This window comes from Pantherophis guttatus, chromosome 4 (genome assembly GCF_059756535.1).
Source record: "Pantherophis guttatus breed Tessera chromosome 4, ASM5975653v1, whole genome shotgun sequence".
NCBI classification, from domain to species: Eukaryota; Metazoa; Chordata; class Lepidosauria; order Squamata; family Colubridae; genus Pantherophis; species Pantherophis guttatus.
In genome coordinates, this window is record NC_142066.1 from 134,647,378 (window position 1) to 134,659,903 (window position 12,526).

Consider the following 12,526-nt stretch of genomic DNA (forward strand, 5'->3'; position numbering starts at 1 on the left):
TAGGATGGAGTAAGGGAATTAGATTTTAATACAATATGTATACTATACTACGATTAGTAAGAATGGCCTGATTAAATAGAATAAATTAAAAAATTAAATGGAAAGATTAGAGATTGAAAGATAGCATTATTATGCATGCTTAAACAATGTTGTAATTGGCATTAGAATGATATATTGAAATATTGAATAATTAAATAATGAAGGTTTATATCTTAATACAAATAGGAGTATTAATACTAGGAGTATGTAAACTTAATTAATGTAACAAAAATGATTGATATTAGTATTGTTATTTGTATCAAAATGAATGATACCCAGATGTCACACTGTTCATGTATAATAAAAATAAAATAAAAAACATATTAAAAGAAAAAAGAAAAGTAAGATTGTATCACTGCCTTTGTAATCAAGTCTATTACCTTGATTAATAAAGGAGAATATTTGTAGCTCAGGGTTGACATGAGGGCTTTTTGGTGTTCTCTGAGCTTGCTTGTTTTCTCACCGACACTGATGATGTTACCTACTTTGGGTAACGAAATGTTTGCAAGAAAACAAGCAAGCTCTGAGAGCACCAAGGACCCCTTATTACTTTGACTCTTTTGACCCTCTTTCCTGTGGTGCATGAAGGGCAGGGGGCGGGATGCTTATTGTACTGGATGAATACAGATAAAGGGATAGGATGGTCAGCGACACAGAGGAAAAGGGTATTAAAAATAGTTCAAATTTGTCTAAGTATCAAATATGGGAGATACATACTGTTTCCCCCATCCCCCCCATCCCACATCATTGAGCAGGATTATAGCAGTAGTGGCAACTATTGTTTTAAACTATATTGGCTGTTATTTATTGGACAAAAATTATCTTAGCTATAAACATTCAGATGATGATGATGATATTCAGATGATGATGATGATATCTCTTCAGAAGAATGCCCTAAATTCCTTATTGTAAAGAAATTTAGTGATAATTTTGTTATGAGAGAAAAGGACACTATGAGAAACAATTTCATAGTACAAAAATTGAAGCTGGCAAGAGAAAGAAACCACAAATAATCTTATCTTAATTTTTTTAGTACTGTTTAAGAGAAACAGATTGAAATTTGGACAGGCCTTCCAGGTACCGTCATTCTACCTTACTACGAAAAAGCAGCATTCCAGAATATTTTAATTGATTGATTGAATAACATAGTCATAAATAACCATAAAAATATATATCCTAATGAAAATTCACTATAACCTTAAGGAAGCCTAATTCTAACCCAGGTTTCTCAATCTTAGCCACTTTACAATGTGGGGTCTTCAGCTCCCAGACATCCATAGATGATAAAATAGCTGATACTGACAAATATGGACCTAATCATAATTTCATCAGAACACTATTACAAATATCAGTCTTAAGCAGTATCTCAGATCTCACTCCCATGAACAAACTTTTACCTTTTAAAACTATTACTAGTCATAAAAGCATACCATGAAGCCTACCGTTGCCCTGATATTGATCACAGATCTAACATTGATCATAGACCCCAACTCTAAATCCAATTTTATTTTAATACTGTTAGGAGACACCCAGGCAGGCAGGAAAGAGGCCTCAAGCACAGAATCAGCCTAAAATCCTTGTTCAGTCACAAGCGATCCAAAATGACTCCAGCTTAAGCTCCATTTATCTCTCTGTTCTGAGGCTGAAGTTGATAGTATGGGAGATTCCTGTATAACAAGCAGAATATAATATTGTAGCAAGCTTGAATTCTACCTGTTTGGTCTGGTTGTTTGTGCCTGACAAATACCCTGTTTCCCCCCAAATAAGACATCCCCTGTCTTTTGAGCGCATGGCAATAAGGCCAAGTGCTTATTTCAGGGTTCAAAATATATAAGACAGGGTCTTCTTTCCTGGGAAACACGGTACTAATACAAATGTTTACTCTAACTCTAGTAATCATTATTAGATGCAATATAGGTAGTTCTTGACTTAACAGCCATAATTGAACTCAAAATTAATGTTGCTAAATGAAACATTTGTTAAGTGAGTTTTGCCCCATTTTATGACTTTCTTGCCATTGTTAATTTAGTAACCAGGTTGTTAAGTGAATCTGGCTTCCCCATTAACTTCACTTGTCAGAAGATGGCAAAAGCTGATCACATGACCCCAGGATACTGCAACCATCATAAATAAGACCCAATTGACGAGCATCTGAATTTTGATCATGGGGATATTGTAATGGTCCTAAGTGTCCTAAGTCACTTTTTTCATTGCTGTTGTAACTCTGAATGGTCACTAAATGAACTATTGTAAATCGAGGACTACCTGTATAAATGTAATCCTACCTACCATTAACCATAAACAGTATTGTTAACTGTGACACTAAATTGAACTATTGATTATACTGAGTCTATTGACTATATGAACATGAACCTCAATGCAAATGTTTTGTGTTTTGCTACAGGATAAGATGGGGGAGGGTGAGATAAGATGGAGTTGTGTCCCTTGTATGTCACAAACCTATGCTGGATGATGTCGGCATTGTGGACAGGCAGCTTTTAAAGCTTATATGGCACACATAACTGCTCCCCGACATCTCCTTAGATGGTCACCTCCCTAAGCTTAATGGTGGTTTAGCTGTAAGAAAAATTTGATTTGATTCCTTTATACCCCTTTAGTGGTCCAAACGAATAGTAATTGTCTAAATATCTTTGATGTAGTTAGGTTGATTTGGAGGGGGAGAACAGGGAAAAGGTGTTTAGATGTTTCTTTCCCTGTGTTGTGATTTCATACTCCAAATTAGAATCATGTGGTAGGCAGAGGGGATGGCCATTGATGAGCAGGAGGAAGGCAACAGTTGGATAAAAGAAACCTGAGTCCAGGACAGAATTGTAACATAAGCAGATATTTCCCGCAAACCTCTCCCTAGTTCACACATTCTATTCTTACAACTTCACAATAAAGTAATATAGGTTTACATGAATCTGGTTTCCTAGATTGGCTATTTGGAAGTCCTGATAAGCCACACAACTGCATTTAGTAGAAGGATAAGAAACTGAATGATGACATGATAGATTTTCATGCACCAAGTATATTTTGATTCAGAAGAGCAGTTGCTAATAAAAGATCACCTGTTCCAGGGAGTCAAAACAAAGGCTGAACCTATTTGTTTATTAAAATTCTTTACTGAATGAAATAATATTGATTGCATTTTTATTTAAAAATGTTTTTTATTGCTGGTAAGCTCCATTGCTACTCTAAAATGGAGGATATAAATAATTGTAATAAATAAGTGTGACTAAGCTGAGATCCCAACCTTTGTCTCTGATTATTTCCACTTTTATTGTTTAATTAATTGTTACATTAAACTGCAACCCAATGAATCCACATATTTTATACTGACTGTTATCTTTACCAGTAGCACTTTGTTCATTTCTGTTTCATTTGGAGGTTTTTGTGGATTATTTTAAATGGGTAATATCTATACATAATGTTAGGCTGGATGTGGAACATTTGACAATAAACAAGCTGTCTAGCAGGACATCTATACTAGCTGTTGGGTTTTTTTAGTCTCTTCCTAACCTTACACCGAGAAGCTTCCCTGGGAGATGAATGTGCCAGGTTAAGTTATCTGGGGCTCATAAAATCTTTTTTAGAAGATTGAAATAAAGTCAGTGCTTGCAGAAGACAAATCAATTGTGACATTTCTGAATAGAGTGCGATGCATTTAATTAGCACAAGACATACTGGCAAATGCTGAATTACCCAATAAATCAGTGGATGCTGGAACCCATATAGAACTGGGAATCAGCTGTCTTGTGAAATGTACGGTAAGGGCTAATAGGGAGATCTGGTCATTTCTACTACATGTGCTACTAAATTTCATTTATTTAAACATTTACACATCAAGTTTTTATAATTATTTCAAAACATAAAATGCTGAAGCTTCTTCTGATCCAACAATGTTTGTTGGAGGATAGAAAGGGAGTGATGGGCATGACAGCATAAAGAACCATCTCTTGCTTTAAGTTTTCCAGTTCTGCAATTTAGTTTGTCCTTGTTTCAGATGGATTCTGGGGTGCTTGGCTGGAGTGCTAACAATAAGGACAATTTATAGGCTTGGGAAGCCTAATACTTGTACTCCCAAGCATAAGATTGAAAACATTGGGTTAGGGCAGCAGCTGCTATTATCCTTGACCCTGGCAGTGTGTTGGTATGGTGTGCTACATCCAACAAAAGTTTGTTATGGTCCATGAATATCTAAGAAGAAGACCAAGTCAAGGGCCACTTCATGTTTTAAAAAAGCCTGTCTTTGTGGCATCCAGATTATAACTGAAGGATCCTTGCAGTGGGATATAAAGCTGGATTGGTGATGCTAAAAGTGATTCATAATCTCAAATTCCATCTTCATTTGCTTCTCATTTCATCCTAAAACATTGATTTTTTCTTCTTCTCCTGTTCATTGAGTTCCATTCTCAGGTTAATAAGAGTATATGGGGAACTCCAACTGTTTTAATTTAACTAGGTAATTTTTATTGCCATGAATAAAACATGGGTATCTATGGCATCTTGCTGCTTTCTCCCTTTCATAGGTGTGTGCAGCATTTTAATATATGTACAATATATACATATATGTACATTTTTGTATGTACATTTTTATATATGTACAGGGCTTGTGTCATGACAGTGCATGGCACTTCCTTTATCATGTGCCCTTTTTCTGCCGCTATTGCTGCTCTATCAATCTATCTAATGATTTCAGATTCTGAACCATACTATGTATATCTTCCTCCATCTCTTGGGACTGATCAAAGGAGCATTTGTTCCCTTTATTTATATTGCATTGCTCATCCCTGTCCCAAAAGGACTAACAGATTAGGATGGCCTATAAATCACATAAACAAAGTGTACCATTTATAGGTCCATGCAGGTATCCTCCTCCTCATTTGCAGTGATAATATTAAGCAGTTTACCTTCCAGGAACACTAAAAGCTTTTCTTCTTGCTATTCATTTAAATTACTAGCATTATATTATTATTATTATTATTATTATTATTATTATTATTATTATTATTATTATTATTATTATTATTATTTTACTGATTATTATCATTACTACATTTGAAATAGTTGCAAAATGGAAGAAAGCAAAGTGCAAATCCTCACATTCTACTCAATTAACATCCTACACAGATGACATTTATTGCAAAATGGCAGGACAACTTTCTTATGGTATTGATCTCACTTGTGGAATTGTGCATCAGTATACCATGGTCATCCATCAGCAGTTCACATTGTTCAAACATGGCACTAATATTGGTTTCCTCAGTCGCTGCTGATTCTCAGTATTACTATTTTACTGTATATCAGAAAAGGGAAGACTTAGCAAATATTGTAATATAAATAAAACATACCTATTGCAAACTCATTTTGTAAATGATTCCGAATATAAAGCAAAGCCTAAATTTGGCCAAAGATTGATTGATTTATTGATTGATTCTTTCTTTCTTTTTTTCTTTCTTTCTTTCTTTCTTTCTTTCTTTCTTTCTTTCTTTCTTTCTTTCTTTCTTTCTTTCTTTCTTTCTCTCTCTCTCTCTCTCTCTCTTTTTTTCTTTCCTTCCTTCCCTCCCTCCCTCCCTCCTTTTATTCTTTCTTTCCTCCTTCCTTCCTTCCTTCCTTCTTTCCACAATATTCCTGGTTGTTTTTGTCTTAGATAGATATAACAGGTTTATTTTTTTAAGCTGCTTTATGTCTTAAAATATTTTAGAAATATTTTTTCAGTGACGTTATCTCCTTCTCTTCCCAAAAAGGTTCAAAAAGTATATGCAGACCTTGATTTGTCCTGCAAAGGTATTAATCAAGAGTTAATTTTTTATAATCAGATTAAGAGGCCATGTCTTTTCTGAGGGGACAACCAACCTGTTTGATTCATTGCTGTATAAAAAAAAAATGCCCAAGAGTGAGAGGGTGATGCGGAATCCCCTTGTGTTGTTCTCCTTAGGCAATAAAACATTATGGGAAATCTTCCATTCATTTCCAAATTCTGCATTCTGTTCTTTGCTTTATATTTTCAACTATAAATATCTCAAAAGTCCACAAATCCTTTGCTGAAATGGCTTTAATCTTTAACTTCTTTGCAGCTTCACCAGGAAGTGCCTAAAGAAAAGACTAATTCTTCATGTCACTTCCATCACAGCTCTGTAAGAATGAAAATTTCATGTCTCTAGAGCTGCTCATGAGCCTTCTTATGGATCTCCATCTGTATTTTAAATCTGATAATTTATTTCAGCCAACAGAACTTCAAAATATACTTTTTTCTTTATAATTTCAAGTTTAGCTTGACATTTTAGATAGAGAGGATGTACATGCATATGAACATGAGTGTGTGTATGTATATGTGTGTATGTGAGAATATATATATAGAGAGAGGGGGGGAGGGAGGGAGGGGGGGAGAGAGACAGATAGGGAACGAACATGCTAACAGCCTTATGGCATTTTAATTATTTTATTGAGCTGGCATTGGTTCAGACTGCTTGCTGAATTTTTATAAATCCACATTGGACTTAGATTTTACATTGTAAATGGGACCCGAGAGGCTGACTAATTAGAATCATGACTTAAAGCTATAAGAGTGTACTTATTGATTCAGCTCAGGAAAAGACCATGACAATCAAAAGCAAATATCTATCTCTCTTTTCATCCAAGGTTCAAAAGGTTAAGTACTGTTTGTTTCAGACCCATGACATTGGAAATCTAAGAGAGAAGGCAATTAACATTTTAAAGTCGTTCAGTATTATTATGTACTCTATTATTTGGAAGATTGCTCTCCTTGTAAGTTAATTATGCTGCACGTAGTATACTATTGATATATATATATGTATATATATATATAAAACCATTGATATATATAACCATTGATAAATATTAAGTGTGTGTGTGTGTGTGTGTGTGTGTGCGCGTGTGCGCGTGTGCGTGTATATATGTATGCAAAAAATTAAAATCTTGGGTGTTTTCCCGCATCATATTAAATAAGTTAGTTAAAATGTTTAAAATTCTGATTAAAATCCTAGCTTAAAATCTTCTAAAAATCCTTACAGAGCACTCTGCAAGGTCCTTTAAAACCTTAGCTAAAATCCTACCAGTAACTTTAAAAGTTTTTCTTATAGCAACGTTTCGACAGGCTCACAACTCTGTCATCTTCAGGCTCTTATCTAGTTTAGAAGCTGTGGGTGTGTTGCAAGGTCGGAGCTGTCGCTTTTCTATGTTTGCTGCTGCTGACGTATGCTGGTTAGTCTGTAACTCTATGTTGTGATTGGAGGACAGCAGTTTTTCTTCCTGCTTCTTCATCCTGGCTGTTTGGCTGCGTGTTACAGGCGTAACTTTCTCAGGTTCTCTATTATTATCTGTCTGCTGTAGAGGGGAAAGGATTCTGGTAGGCATCACAGCACCCTTGATTGTTATTTGAGATCTCAGCCTGTCTTCTGGCTTGATCCTCTCTCTCTCCCTATTGCTAGCCACCCTCTGCAAAGAGGGAAGAATTCTGGCAGGCCTTACAACACCACTGGTTGCTTGTTGGAATCTCTGCCTCTCTTCTGATGTTAACACTCGAGTTTCTCTCAGTACAGGTCCCCAAATACTTGATAACCTAGAGGCATCGTCCTGTCTGTTCATATTCTGCAGCCTCTTTTCAATTTCGATGGCCTCCCTGATTATTATTTTGTTGAGATGTTCCTCTTTCACCACTGTTCTGGTTTTATTAAAATCAATATTGTGTCCCGTGGCCTTCATGTGTTGTACCAAAGAAGAAGTTTGCTCTTCTTTCCTCACTGCATTTTTATGTTCTTCTAAACGCACACTTATTCGTCTATTTGTCTGTCCAATATAAGATGACTGACAGGAGGCACATGGCACTTCGTATATCCCCTGGTTTTCCAACTCAATTTTATCCTTAGGGTTTCTTACCTTCATCGATATTTTTCTATCTGTGCGGAACACTGTTTTTATTTTTTGTTTCCGTAATATCTCTGGAATGAGCTACCCACAGGGATACGACTGATCCCGGACCTCCGGACCTTCCACCGTGCCCTGAAGACTTTTTTATTTCAGCAAGCCAGGCTGGGTTAAAAATCTTTTAATTGGGGAATTTTATGGGCAAGGGGTTTTAAATTGGAGAAGCCAAAGATAATTTAATTTCGTTTTAATGTATTTTAATATTTGTATTGTGTGTTTTTAATTTTGGCTGTTCACCGCCCTGAGTCCTTCGGGAGAGGGGGCGGTATAAAAATGTAATAAATAAATAAATAAATAAAATAAAATATCTTACTAATTTTGTCGGTGGTCCCTTTTATATAGGGGAGGATGGCAGTTCCCATATTCTGTTCTTTTTCTTGGGTTTTGCTCTGTCCTACAGTCCCTTGCTGGATTATAGTTCTAATTCTATTTTCGTGGAACCCTTCTGTATTTTTTTTTCTTTCTCTTTCTGGCAAAGGGCTGCTGGCTGCCAGAAAGAGAAAAAAAAGTCCAGAAACTAGTGAATTGTGATTTCACTAAACTAGGGCTGCATAATATCTTGGTTTACGTAGGTGGAACCTGGCTAGAGAGAAATACACATAAAACCTACGAAAAAGAAAGAAAAACAAATATTGTACCTTTACAGGGAGGATACATGAGATGAGGGTGTGGCTAATGGATGAGGCCTTATAAGGCCGAAATAGATCTATCTTAGTCTCCCAATGGACAGCAAAGGGTCTGCTGGCTGCCAGAAAGAGAAAAAAAAAAGCCCAGAAATTAGTAAATTGTGATTTCACTGAAGTAGGGCTGCATAATATCTTGGTTTATGTACGTAGAACCTATGATTGGGCTTGATAAATTGAACTAACCAGTTCTGGATTAATGCCCGGGTAGATTCTACAATGGATGTCCCTCTCGTTGTCATCATCACCAACAAAGTATATTTGGAGAAATGAAGGCTGCTGCTGAGGCTGCGCCATGATACTCCCTATCCTGTGGTAGACCTGCCCTGCACTTTGAATGTTGGCATAAAATTTCCCTCCTTCACCTCTCTGGTTCCAAAAGATGTCATTTGGAAGCATCTGTTGTACTTCCAGAACAGAGCAGAAGCTCTGCCATTGGATGCTGGTGGGTGAGAAGGCTGTGTAAGGGTTCAGGGTAGAGCTCAAGGGGAAGGAGCTGGACTTTACCGCCACTGCAGCACATCCCGGGAATGTCATCCTGCCACTTCAGAGCACGGCACCAGGCACAGGGTAACCAAGGTCCGAGATCAACAACCTTTTCCCTGGAGTAATCAATTTGAGGTTCATATTTAAAACCAAACAAATGCTTATTAGTCCAAGGCATTGATCTGATTTGTGATATCTTTTCATTGTATTTAGCTGTAGCTGCCTGATTAACGTAGGGGTTATTACATGCATACTTTTTTACAATGTCTCCATTGACTTCAGGATGACTTTGACGATACTTTTTTGCAGCTTCCCTTACTTGTGTTTTCCTAATCGCATATGTAAATCTTTTCCTGGATTTTTTCCCTCTTTTCCCTTTAACTCGTGTTACAGTAGAAGGAACAGATTAAAGTCAGTGTAAGAAATGATTTGGGGCTGGACTATGCATGAGAAATTCGGTTCACAATCCGTTGGCTCAGTGATGGTCGATGATTGAAACTCATAAGGGAATATCTCTCCCACCGCCTTGAGTTCGGAAGCAGTTCCATAGGTGGAAAGCGAAGACATTTTGGTGAGGTAGTGATGTTTAGTACTGTAAGGAGTTCCAGACTGCTCCTGAGTGAAGGAATGGAATGTCTGCCAGTTTGAAATGAGGTAACGGAATGTAAGCCAACTGACATTTGGAACAGAGTTCTTTTCAGGTGGGAAGGGGGAATAGAATGTCTAACCCCTTAGCATCAGAGTGTGTGAATATAATACTGCATATGAAAAACTAATGATCTGATGGTTATTTAGAAAAAACTTTTCTTAGCAAACACCTAGAAGCCAAGAGGAACATAGATGCCAAATTTCAAATTTGTAGGGTTTACCATTCTGGAGATTTCGTGATTTATTTATTTATTTATTATTCAAATTTATTTATTTATTATTCAAATTTTATTTATTTTTCAAATTTTATTCAAAATTTATTATTCAAATTTATTTATTTATTATTTCAAATTTGATGAGTGAGTAGTATTTGGCTTTTATATATATAATATGTGTGTGTGTGTGTGTATCTGTGTAGACACACACACACACACACACACACACACACTTCAGTATATCTCTGAAAGAATACATCTTTATGATTGAATGATCATAAATTTCAAGAAATATATTTCAAGATAGGCTTATTTAGAAAGACAATAAACTTTCTATGAGCCAAAAGCAGTTCTATTGCTTTTAATTTTTTTTAAAAAAGGAAAAAATATAGAGTCAACCAGACAAAAGGTACATATTGTTTTTCCGTATAAAGTAGCCATATATTGCCTTGTTAAGGCCACACTTGGAATACTGCATCCAGTTTTGGTTATCATGATGTAAAAAAGATGTTGAGACTCTAGAAAGAGTGCAGAGAAGAGAAACAAAGATGATTAGGGGACTGGAGGCTAAAACATAAAGAATGGTTGCTGGAATTGTGTATGTCTAGTTGGATGAATAAAAGGACTAGGAGTGACATGATAGCAGTGTTCCAATATCTCAAGGGCTGCCGCAAAGAAGAGAGATGACAAGCTACTTTTCAAATCATCTGAGGGCAGGACAAGAAGAAATGTATGGAAACTAATCAAGGAGAGAAGCAACCTAGAACTAAGAAGAAATTTCCTGACAGTTAGAACAATTAATCAGTGGAACAACTTGCCTCCAGAAGTTGTAAATGCTCCAACACTGGAAATTTTTAAGAAGAGATTGGATAACCATTTGTCTGAAATGGTATAATGGTTCCTGCCTAAGCAGGGAGTTGGACTAGAAGACCTCCAAGGTCCCTTCCAAGTGTTTTATTCTGTTCTAGTCTAGTCTAGTCTAGTCTAATTACAAAGACACTCAAATCCGTAAATATGGAAGTCTTTTGAAAGTATTTGGGTTTGCTTAAAAATAGTATGAAATAAGACTGATTCATTGCAGAATTTATTACAGGAATTGCCTAGGCTAAGTCAATGTCACAATGACACAATCCCTTTCTAAATCAACTGACAACTTTTCAAGTGGGCAAATTATAGAGGTAATTGGAAATTTAGCCCCAATCTCTGCTGCAAAATTAACTTAACTAGAAATGAGAAGTTCAGCAAATTTCTGATCCACCTTTCTGACAAATTCATTTTGCTTTTTAGAAGATGAAAGAAAAACCAGGGATTTAAGTACATTAAATTGTTGATCTGATTTCAAAATATTTTTGATCTGGCTATTGTTGATCTGATCTCAAAATATGCTACCAATTTCTTAACAAGGGACCTCTTCCTCTCTATGCTTTTAAGACCTGTATAAAATGCATAAATGTACAATATCCAGTTTCACATTTAAAGATATGTTACATGAAACCATACCTAAATATTGTACTTTGAAAGACATGGACTGTTTTGGTTTAAAGGGTTCAGTACAGGAAATCTTGATGGTCCTTCAAATATTCTGGGCTTTGTAATTGCTAAATGATGGTACTAGTGCTGAATCACGACCAAAGGATATTCATCTCAATATGCCAACACTTGTCTATTATTTTGATTATCATTAAATCTGATTTATGCCCCACTGTTTTACTTTTTTTACATGTTATAATAATATCCTTTGTTCAGCTTCTCTATTGCTAACAGCTGTTGTATTTTTTAAATTGCATTTACAATTGTGGATAAAAAATAAGAATATATAGTTATGATTTCTGATTTATATAACTGTCATTAAGATTGATTTCAAATTTTGATGTCAGTTTCAAATGTTAATTTATTTTCAACTTCAAATAAATAACTCATAATGAAAGCACTTGATCAAATTTCCATGCAGTTACACCCAAAAAACTCTATTTCATGGAGTTCTGTATGTTCTTTATTAGACTGATGATTCAGTAAATGGAATAGATTTCCTCCAAAAATATTTGAAATAATCTACTTCCTGATTACTACCATCATTAAGAGCAACTTCAACCAATGGTTTAAGCAATGGCATATGATGAATTGAAAATTGTTCACTATACTTCTGGGAAACACCTGATTTTCTGCCCAGCATGCTGCTGACATCATAAGAAGCAAATGCAGTGAGATTTGTTTTGAGAAACATTGCTCATCAAACCTGTGCAGCTTTAAATATTCAACTGGATACTGAGTATATTCTGAGCTATCAGATAAATTCAACCAGATTAATAAAAATTATTATTGGTGCAGGTGCTGAATCAAATTCACACTGGAAAATTATTACCAGCATACTTTACAGTTATTGCTGATGCTTGATTGATGTAGATCTTTGCATTTTTGTTTGTAATCTTTCTGACTCTTATTTTGGAATGAAATATATTCGATAAAATGAGTTGCTGGAAATTGTGAATGAAGAAAATTGCTATC